Below are 11,718 nucleotides of genomic sequence, written 5' to 3' on the forward strand. Positions count from 1 at the left end.
CCATATACTGTAAATGTTAATGTGGACACAGCTGTGTCTGTTTGCTGTGTCTGTTTGTGGACAAACCATTTGCTATAAATGTTAATCTGGACACAGCTTTGCCTGTTTGCTGTGTCTGTTTGTGGACAAACCATATACTGTAAATGTTAATCTGACACAGCTGTATCTGTTTGCTGTGTCTGTTTGTGGACAAACCATATACTGTAAAGGTTAATGTGGACACACCTGTGCCTGTTTGCTGTGTCTGTTTCTGGACAAACCATATACTGTAAATGTTAATCTGATACAACTGTATCTGTTTGCTGTGTCTGTTTGTGGACAAACCATATGCTATAAATGTTAATCTGGACACAGCTGTATCTGTTTGCTGTGTCTGTTTCTGGACAAACCATATACTGTAAATGTTAATGTGGACACAGCTGTGCCTGTTTGCTGTGTCTGTTTGTGGACAAACCATATACTGTAAATGTTAATGTGGACACAGCTGTGTCTGTTTGCTGTGTCTGTTTCTGGACAAACCATATACTGTAAATGTTGATGTGGACACAGCTGTGTCTTTTTCTGGACAAACCATATGCTGTAAATGTTAATGTGGACACAGCTGTGTCTGTTTGCTGTGTCTGTTTCTGGACAAACCATTTGCTATAAATGTTAATCTGGACACAGCTGTGCCTGTTTGCTGTGCCTATTTGTGGACAAACCATATACTGTAAATGTTAATCTGACACAGCTGTATCTGTTTGCTGTGTCTGTTTCTGGACAAACCATATACTGTAAATGTTAATGTGGACACACCTGTGCCTGTTTGCTGTGTCTGTTTCTGGACAAACCATATACTGTAAATGTTAATCTGATACAACTGTATCTGTTTGCTGTGTCTGTTTGTGGACAAACCATATGCTATAAATGTTAATCTGGACACAGCTGTGTCTGTTTGCTGTGTCTATTTCTGGACAAACCATATGCTGTAAATGTTAATCTGACACAGCTGTGTCTGTTTGCTGTGTCTGTTTCTGGACAAACCATATACTGTAAATGTTAATCTGACACAGCTGTGTCTGTTTGCCGTGTCTGTTTCGGACAAACCATATACTATAAATGTTAATGTGGACACAGCTGTGTCTGTTTGCTGTGTCTTTTTCTGGACAAACCATATACTGTAAATGTTAATGTGGACACAGCTGTATCTGTTTGCTGTGTCTGTTTCTGGACAAACCATATACTGTAAATGTTAATGTGGACACAGCTGTGTCTGTTTGTTGTGTCTGTTTCTGGACAAACGATATACTGTAAATGTTAATGTGGACACAGCTGTATCTGTTTGCTATGTCTGTTTGTGGACAAACCATATACTGTAAATATTAATGTGGACACAGCTGTATCTGTTTGCTGTGTCTGTTTGTGGTCAAACCATATACTGTAAATGTTAATGTGGACACAGCTGTGTCTGTTTGCTGTGTCTGTTTGTGGACAAACCATTTGCTATAAATGTTAATCTGGACACAGCTTTGCCTGTTTGCTGTGTCTGTTTGTGGACAAACCATATACTGTAAATGTTAATCTGATACAACTGTATCTGTTTGCTGTGTCTGTTTGTGGACAAAGCATATGCTATAAATGTTAATCTGGACACAGCTGTGTCTGTTTGCTGTGTCTATTTCTGGACAAACCATATGCTGTAAATGTTAATCTGACACAGCTGTGTCTGTTTGCTGTGTCTGTTTCTGGACAAACCATATACTGTAAATGTTAATCTGACACAGCTGTGTCTGTTTGCCGTGTCTGTTTCCGGACAAACCATATACTATAAATGTTAATGTGGACACAGCTGTGTCTGTTTGCTGTGTCTTGTTCTGGACAAACCATATACTGTAAATGTTAATGTGGACACAGCTGTATCTGTTTGCTGTGTCTGTTTCTGGACAAACCATATACTGTAAATGTTAATGTGGACACAGCTGTGTCTGTTTGTTGTGTCTGTTTCTGGACAAACGATATACTGTAAATGTTAATGTGGACACAGCTGTAACTGTTTGCTATGTCTGTTTGTGGACAAACCATATACTGTAAATGTTAATGTGGACACAGCTGTATCTGTTTGCTGTGTCTGTTTGTGGTCAAACCATATACTGTAAATGTTAATGTGGACACAGCTGTGTCTGTTTGCTGTGTCTGTTTGTGGACAAACCATTTGCTATAAATGTTAATCTGGACACAGCTTTGCCTGTTTGCTGTGTCTGTTTCTGGACAAACCATATACTGTAAATGTTAATCTGACACAGCTGTATCTGTTTGCTGTGTCTGTTTGTGGACAAACCATATACTGTAAAGGTTAATGTGGACACACCTGTGCCTGTTTGCTGTGTCTGTTTGTGGACAAACCATATACTGTAAATGTTAATCTGATACAACTGTATCTGTTTGCTGTGTCTGTTTGTGGACAAACCATATGCCATAAATGTTAATGTGGACACAGCTGTGTTTGTTTGCTGTGTCTGTTTGTGGACAAACCATATGCTATAAATGTTAATCTGGACACAGCTGTATCTGTTTGCTGTGTCTGTTTCTGGTCAAACCATATACTGTAAATGTTAATGTGGACACAGCTGTGCCTGTTTGCTGTGTCTGTTTGTGGACAAACCATATACTGTAAATGTTAATGTGGACACAGCTGTGTCTGTTTGCTGTGTCTGTTTGTGGACAAACGATATACTGTAAATGTTGATGTGGACACAGCTGTGTCTTTTTCTGGACAAACCATATGCTGTAAATGTTAATGTGGACACAGCTGTATCTGTTTGCTGTGTCTGTTTGTGGACAAACCATATGCTGTAAATGTTAATCTGACACAGCTGTGTCTGTTTGCTGTGTCTGTTTCTGGACAAACCATATGCTGTAAATGTTAATCTGACACAGCTGTGTCTGTTTGCTGTGTCTGTTTCTGGACAAATCATATGCTGCAAATGGTAATCTGACACAGCTGTGCCTGTTTGCTGTGTCTGTTTCTGGACAAACCATATACTGTAAATGTTAATGTGGACACAGCTGTGCCTGTTTGCTGTGTCTGTTTGTGGACAAACCATATACTGTAAATGTTAATGTGGACACAGCTGTATCTGTTTGCTGTGTCTGTTTGTGGACAAACCATATGCCATAAATGTTAATGTGGACACAGCTGTGTTTGTTTGCTGTGTCTGTTTGTGGACAAACCATATGCTATAAATGTTAATCTGGACACAGCTGTATCTGTTTGCTGTGTCTGTTCCTGGACAAACCATATACTGTAAATGTTAATGTGGACACAGCTGTGCCTGTTTGCTGTGTCTGTTTGTGGACAAACCATATACTGTAAATGTTAATCTGACACAGCTGTATCTGTTTGCTGTGTCTGTTTGTGGACAAACCATATACTGTAAATGTTAATCTGACACAGCTGTATCTGTTTGCTGTGTCTGTTTGTGGACAAACCATATACTGTGAATGTTAATGTGGACACAGCTGTGCCTGTTTGCTGTGTCTGTTTGTGGACAAACCATATACTGTAAATGTTAATCTGATACAACTGTATCTGTTTGCTGTGTCTGTTTGTGGACAAACCATATACTGTAAATGTTAATGTGGACACAGCTGTGTCTGTTTGCTGTGTCTGTTTCTGGACAAACCATATACTGTAAATGTTGATGTGGACACAGCTGTGTCTTTCTGGACAAACCATATGCTGTAAAATGTTAATGTGGACACAGCTGTGTCTGTTTGCTGTGTCTGTTTCTGGACAAACCATTTGCTATAAATGTTAATCTGGACACAGCTGTGCCTGTTTGCTGTGTCTATTTGTGGACAAACCATATACTGTAAATGTTAATCTGACACAGCTGTATCTGTTTGCTGTGTCTGTTTCTGGACAAACCATATACTGTAAATGTTAATGTGGACACACCTGTGCCTGTTTGCTGTGTCTGTTTCTGGACAAACCATATACTGTAAATGTTAATCTGATACAACTGTATCTGTTTGCTGTGTCTGTTTGTGGACAAACCATATGCTATAAATGTTAATCTGGACACAGCTGTGTCTGTTTGCTGTGTCTATTTCTGGACAAACCATATGCTGTAAATGTTAATCTGACACAGCTGTATCTGTTTGCTGTGTCTGTTTCTGGACAAACCATATACTGTAAATGTTAACCTGGACACAGCTGTAGAGCAACACAGCTCTAGTTGTAAAACTAAAGACAAAAGTACATTTCTAGAACGAACGCACACATCCCAGACAGACGTAAGTGGAAGTTTCATTGACCTCAGTTGCATTCTCCATGGTACATGACCCAGCACTGCGCTGCGTAATTTGGGGTGGGAGACAGTCTAACAGGCGCAGGTGGGTAGGGTGCAGGGCTGTCAGACGTCTAGACAATGTGGAATTTGAACACTTCATTGACGAGGGTCAAAGAGTGCAGCAGTCTTGTCATACGAAAATAAACACAAGTAATTTCATTGATAATGTGCTCCGCACCCAGCCAGCCGCGTTCCTTTATAACTTCATTCCACTGTAGTATTGCCTCTCTTACCGCAACTATTCGCTAAACCCTCCAGTTCATTGTCTGAGAGGGACGATAAAGATAATAATATCGCTATTGAGACTTAACCATGGCTCGTAAGCTGTTTTCAATAACCCATAAACACACTTGCTTCTTTGTTGTATTCGTTATCTGAACGTGTTCAATAACATAACACTTAAACCACAAACTGACGTCTGTCATCGTATGTGTAGCGGGTTGTCCCTCTCAAGGAATATTAACCATGAAAAGGGGTATGTGGACATTAAGCTGCCGCAATATCTATCCTCTATGTCGGGAGTGGCTTCAAGACTATGGAAGGCGTGCTCTATTCTGAGTGAATGAAACTGGCAGGTTAGAGTGAGTGAGTGATCATGTCACGTCGATCTGTAAGCAATGTAGCAGCCCAATGTCGGGGTACGGTGATACGCAGTCAGCTGAATTACCGAACCTGTGCACCCGTACAGTCGCCCAAACAACTGGTCCACGTTCAAACGCGGGCCTGGGGTGGGTATGAACTTTTCTTGGAACAAGTATCTGAAACTACCACACGTTCATGGCATCAGTCCACTGCCCATGTAATAACGCTTAGTAATCAAAGTAATAGCTGAATAAAACTGGATGGTCAATTGAAATATACCAGAAATATGTAGAAATGGATAAAAAGCAGTTACAATACTTGCGTGTTTGTGGATCCAGTGTTAGATATACACATGGACAAATGTTAAGCACCCCGCTATTTTTTGCAAAGTTTTATGTTTCGGCTATTAATGGTGTGCCCGCACAGTACGTTCGTAACGGAGCATGGTTTTTGCTTTGTGATCATGTCTTGACAACAAGAAAACACATGAAAGGACAGTTTCCTTCAACGTGTAAAAAATGAATATTGCATATAAATATAATGTGTACCAATAGTGAGTGAGTGAGTTAAATTTATTACAGCAATATAGCGATGTATACCAATAGTATATAGCGATAAAACACATCAATTTAAAAGTATCACGCCAAAAGTATATCGCGATAAAACACCTTAATCTAATGTATAACGTCAATAGTATATCGTAACAAAACACCTCAATCTAATGTAAAACGTCAATAGTATATCGGGATAAAACACATCAATCAAAAGTATAACGCCAATAGTACATCGTGATAAAACAAATCAATCTAATGTATAACGTCATTAGTACATCGTGATAAAACAGACAATCTAATGTATAACGGCAATAGTATATCGAGATAAAACACATCAATCTAATGTGTGACGTCAATAGTACACCGCAATAAAACAACTCAAACTAATGTGTAACGTCAATAGTATATCGTGATAAATCACCTTAATCTAATGTATACCCGCCAATATTACATGTGATAAAACACATCAATCTAATGTATAGCCAATAGTATATCGTGATAAAACACATCAATCTAATGTATAACGGCAATAGTATATCGTGATAAAACACATCAATCTAATGTATATAATGCCAAAAGTATATCGTGATAAATCACCTTAATCTAATGTATACCCGCCAATAGTACACGTGATAAAACACATCAATCAATGTATAATGCCAATAGTATATCGAGATAAACACAATAAATCTAATGTATAACGGCAATAGTATATCGTGATAAAACATATCAATCTAATGTATAACGGCAATAGTATATCGACATAAAACACATCAATCTAATGTATTTAATGCCAATAGTATATGGTGATAAATCACCTTAATCTAATGCATACCCGCCAATAGTACATGTGATAAAACACATCAATCTAATGTATAACGCCAATAGTATATCGAGATAAAACACATCAATGTAATGTATAACGGCAATAGTATATCGAGATACAGGACATCAATCTAATGTATAACGGCAATATTATATCACGATAAAACACATCAGTCTAATGTCTAACGCCAATAGTATATCGAGATAAAACACATCAATAAAATGTGTAATGCAAATACTATATCACGATCAAATATATCAATCTAATGTATAACGCCAATAGTACATCGTGATTAAACAATCAATCTAACGTATAACGTCATTAGTACATCGTGATAAAACAAATCAATTTAATATATAACGTCATTAGTACATCGTGATAAAATAATCAATCTAATGTATAACGGCAATAGTATATCGAGATAAAACAAACCAATCTAATGTGTGACGTCAATAGTACACCGCAATAAAACAACTCAGACTAATGTGTAACGTCAATAGTATATCGAGATAAAACACATAAATCTAATGTATAACGTCAATAGTATATCGTGATAAAACACATGAATCTTATGTATAACGCCAATAGTATATCGTGATAAAACACATCAATCTAATGTATATAATGCCAATAGTATATCGTGATAAATCACCTTAATCTAATGTATACCCGCCAATAGTACACGTGATTAAAAACACATCAATCTAATGTATAACGCCAATAGTATATCGAGATAAAACACATCAATCTAATGTTTAACGCCAATAGTATATCGAGATAAAACACATCAATCTAATGTATAACGGCAATAGTATATCACGATAAAACACATCAATCTAATGTCTAACGCCAATAGTATATCGAGATAAAACACATCAATATAATGTGTAATGCAAATAGTATATCACGATTAAATACATCAATCTAATGTATAACGCCAATAGTATATCGAGATAAAACACATCAATCTAATGTATATAATGCCAATAGTATATCGTGATAAATCACCTTAATCTAATGTATACCCGACAATAGTACACGTGATTAAAAACACATCAATCTAATGTATAACGCCAATAGTATATCGAGATAAAACACATCAATATAATGTGTAATGCCAATAGTATATCTTGATAAAACACATCAATGTAATGTATAACGCCAATAGTATATCGAGATAAAACACATCAATGTAATGTATAACGGCAATAGTATATCACGGTAAAACACATCAATCTAATATATAACGCCAATAGTATATCGAGATAAAACACATCAATATAATGTGTAATGCAAATAGTATATCACGATTAAATACATCAATCTAATGTATAACGCCAATAGTATATCGAGATAAAATACATCCATCTAATGTGTAACATCAATAGTATATCGTGATAAAACACATCAATCTAATGTATATAATGCCAATAGTATATTGGGATAAAACACATTAATCTAATATATAACACCAATAGTATATCGTGATAAAACACATCAATTTAATGTATAACGGCAATAGTATATCGAGTTAAAACACATCAATCTAGTGTATACAATGCCAATAGTATATCGTGATAAATCACCTTAATCTAATGTATACCCACCAATAGTACACGTGATAAAACACATCAATCTAATGTATCACGTCAATTGTACTTCGAGATAAAACAAATCAAACTAATGTGTAACGCAAATAGTATATCGAAATAAAACACATCAATCTAATGTATAACGTCATTTGTACTTCGAGATAAAACAAATCAATCTAATGTATACGCCCATAGTATATCGAGATAAAAATCATCAAACTAATGTGTAACGTCAATAGTATATCGTGATAAATAGGGCTGGATTTTGTCCTGATTTTCATATTGCGATATATTGCAATAATTTAAGTGATATTGCAATACATATTGTAATATATTGAGTAGAAGGTTTCTGCCCAGAGTACATCATAAATTCTTAATAGCTCTCTGTGTGCGACATCATCTTCTTAGTTGCTGTTACACCATAGTTTCAGGCCCCCCGTCCCCATTGTGTATGGCTGTATGCCAATCGTTTACAGATAAATACAATAATATAGAGCCTTAATGTGGAATGTATTGCAACGACGTTTTGTGAACATGATGATCAATGTAATAGTATAACATGATTTTCATAGTCAGTGTTGTTTGCTTAAACAAATGGTAATCTGACACAGCTGTGCCTGTTTGCTGTGTCTGTTTCTGGACAAACCATATACTGTAAATGTTAATGTGGACACAGCTGTGCCTGTTTGCTGTGTCTGTTTGTGGACAAACCATATACTGTAAATGTTAATGTGGACACAGCTGTATCTGTTTGCTGTGTCTGTTTGTGGACAAACCATATGCCATAAATGTTAATGTGGACACAGCTGTGTTTGTTTGCTGTGTCTGTTTGTGGACAAACCATATGCTATAAATGTTAATCTGGACACAGCTGTATCTGTTTGCTGTGTCTGTTCCTGGACAAACCATATACTGTAAATGTTAATGTGGACACAGCTGTGCCTGTTTGCTGTGTCTGTTTGTGGACAAACCATATACTGTAAATGTTAATCTGACACAGCTGTATCTGTTTGCTGTGTCTGTTTGTGGACAAACCATATACTGTAAATGTTAATCTGACACAGCTGTATCTGTTTGCTGTGTCTGTTTGTGGACAAACCATATACTGTGAATGTTAATGTGGACACAGCTGTGCCTGTTTGCTGTGTCTGTTTGTGGACAAACCATATACTGTAAATGTTAATCTGATACAACTGTATCTGTTTGCTGTGTCTGTTTGTGGACAAACCATATACTGTAAATGTTAATGTGGACACAGCTGTGTCTGTTTGCTGTGTCTGTTTGTGGACAAACCATATACTGTAAATGTTGATGTGGACACAGCTGTGTCTTTTTCTGGACAAACCATATGCTGTAAATGTTAATGTGGACACAGCTGTGTCTGTTTGCTGTGTCTGTTTCTGGACAAACCATTTGCTATAAATGTTAATCTGGACACAGCTGTGCCTGTTTGCTGTGTCTATTTGTGGACAAACCATATACTGTAAATGTTAATCTGACACAGCTGTATCTGTTTGCTGTGTCTGTTTCTGGACAAACCATATACTGTAAATGTTAATGTGGACACACCTGTGCCTGTTTGCTGTGTCTGTTTCTGGACAAACCATATACTGTAAATGTTAATCTGATACAACTGTATCTGTTTGCTGTGTCTGTTTGTGGACAAACCATATGCTATAAATGTTAATCTGGACACAGCTGTGTCTGTTTGCTGTGTCTATTTCTGGACAAACCATATGCTGTAAATGTTAATCTGACACAGCTGTATCTGTTTGCTGTGTCTGTTTCTGGACAAACCATATACTGTAAATGTTAACCTGGACACAGCTGTAGAGCAACACAGCTCTAGTTGTAAAACTAAAGACAAAAGTACATTTCTAGAACGAACGCACACATCCCAGACAGACGTAAGTGGAAGTTTCATTGACCTCAGTTGCATTCTCCATGGTACATGACCCAGCACTGCGCTGCGTAATTTGGGGTGGGAGACAGTCTAACAGGCGCAGGTGGGTAGGGTGCAGGGCTGTCAGACGTCTAGACAATGTGGAATTTGAACACTTCATTGACGAGGGTCAAAGAGTGCAGCAGTCTTGTCATACGAAAATAAACACAAGTAATTTCATTGATAATGTGCTCCGCACCCAGCCAGCCGCGTTCCTTTATAACTTCATTCCACTGTAGTATTGCCTCTCTTACCGCAACTATTCGCTAAACCCTCCAGTTCATTGTCTGAGAGGACGATAAAGATAATAATATCGCTATTGAGACTTAACCATGGCTCGTAAGCTGTTTTCAATAACCCATAAACACACTTGCTTCTTTGTTGTATTCGTTATCTGAACGTGTTCAATAACATAACACTTAAACCACAAACTGACGTCTGTCATCGTATGTGTAGCGGGTTGTCCCTCTCAAGGAATATTAACCATGAAAAGGGGTATGTGGACATTAAGCTGCCGCAATATCTATCCTCTATGTCAGGGAGTGGCTTCAAGACTATGGAAGGCGTGCTCTATTCTGAGTGAATGAAACTGGCTTGGGTTAGAGTGAGTGAGTGATCATGTCACGTCGATCTGTAAGCAATGTAGCAGCCCAATGTCGGGGTACGGTGATACGCAGTCAGCTGAATTACCGAACCTGTGCACCCGTACAGTCGCCCAAACAACTGGTCCACGTTCAAACGCGGGCCTGGGGTGGGTATGAACTTTTCTTGGAACAAGTATCTGAAACTACCACACGTTCATGGCATCAGTCCACTGCCCATGTAATAACGCTTAGTAATCAAAGTAATAGCTGAATAAAACTGGATGGTCAATTGAAATATACCAGAAATATGTAGAAATGGATAAAAAGCAGTTACAATACTTGCGTGTTTGTGGATCCAGTGTTAGATATACACCTGGACAAATGTTAAGCACCCGCTATTTTTGCAAAGTTTTATGTTTCGGCTATTAATGGTGTGCCCGCACAGTACGTTCGTAACGGAGCATGGTTTTTGCTTTGTGATCATGTCTTGACAACAAGAAAACACATGAAAGGACAGTTTCCTTCAACGTGTAAAAAATGAATATTTCATATAAATATAATGTGTACCAATAGTGAGTGAGTGAGTTAAATTTATTACAGCAATATAGCGATGTATACCAATAGTATATAGCGATAAAACACATCAATTTAAAAGTATCACGCCAAAAGTATATCGCGATAAAACACCTTAATCTAATGTATAACGTCAATAGTATATCGTAACAAAACACCTCAATCTAATGTAAAACGTCAATAGTATATCGGGATAAAACACATCAATCAAAAGTATAACGCCAATAGTACATCGTGATAAAACAAATCAATCTAATGTATAACGTCATTAGTACATCGTGATAAAACAGACAATCTAATGTATAACGGCAATAGTATATCGAGATAAAACACATCAATCTAATGTGTGACGTCAATAGTACACCGCAATAAAACAACTCAAACTAATGTGTAACGTCAATAGTATATCGTGATAAATCACCTTAATCTAATGTATACCCGCCAATATTACATGTGATAAAACACATCAATCTGATGTATAACGCCAATAGTATATCGTGATAAAACACATCAATCTAATGTATAACGGCAATAGTATATCGTGATAAAACACATCAATCTAATGTATATAATGCCAAAAGTATATCGTGATAAATCACCTTAATCTAATGTATACCCGCCAATAGTACACGTGATAAAACACATCAATCCAATGTATAACGCCAATAGTATATCGAGATAAACACAATAAATCTAATGTATAACGGCAATAGTATATCGTGATAAAACATATC

Source organism: Haliotis rubra, unplaced genomic scaffold (assembly GCF_003918875.1).
Source record: "Haliotis rubra isolate DU_JTF1 unplaced genomic scaffold, ASM391887v1 Scf405, whole genome shotgun sequence".
NCBI classification, from domain to species: domain Eukaryota; kingdom Metazoa; phylum Mollusca; class Gastropoda; order Lepetellida; family Haliotidae; genus Haliotis; species Haliotis rubra.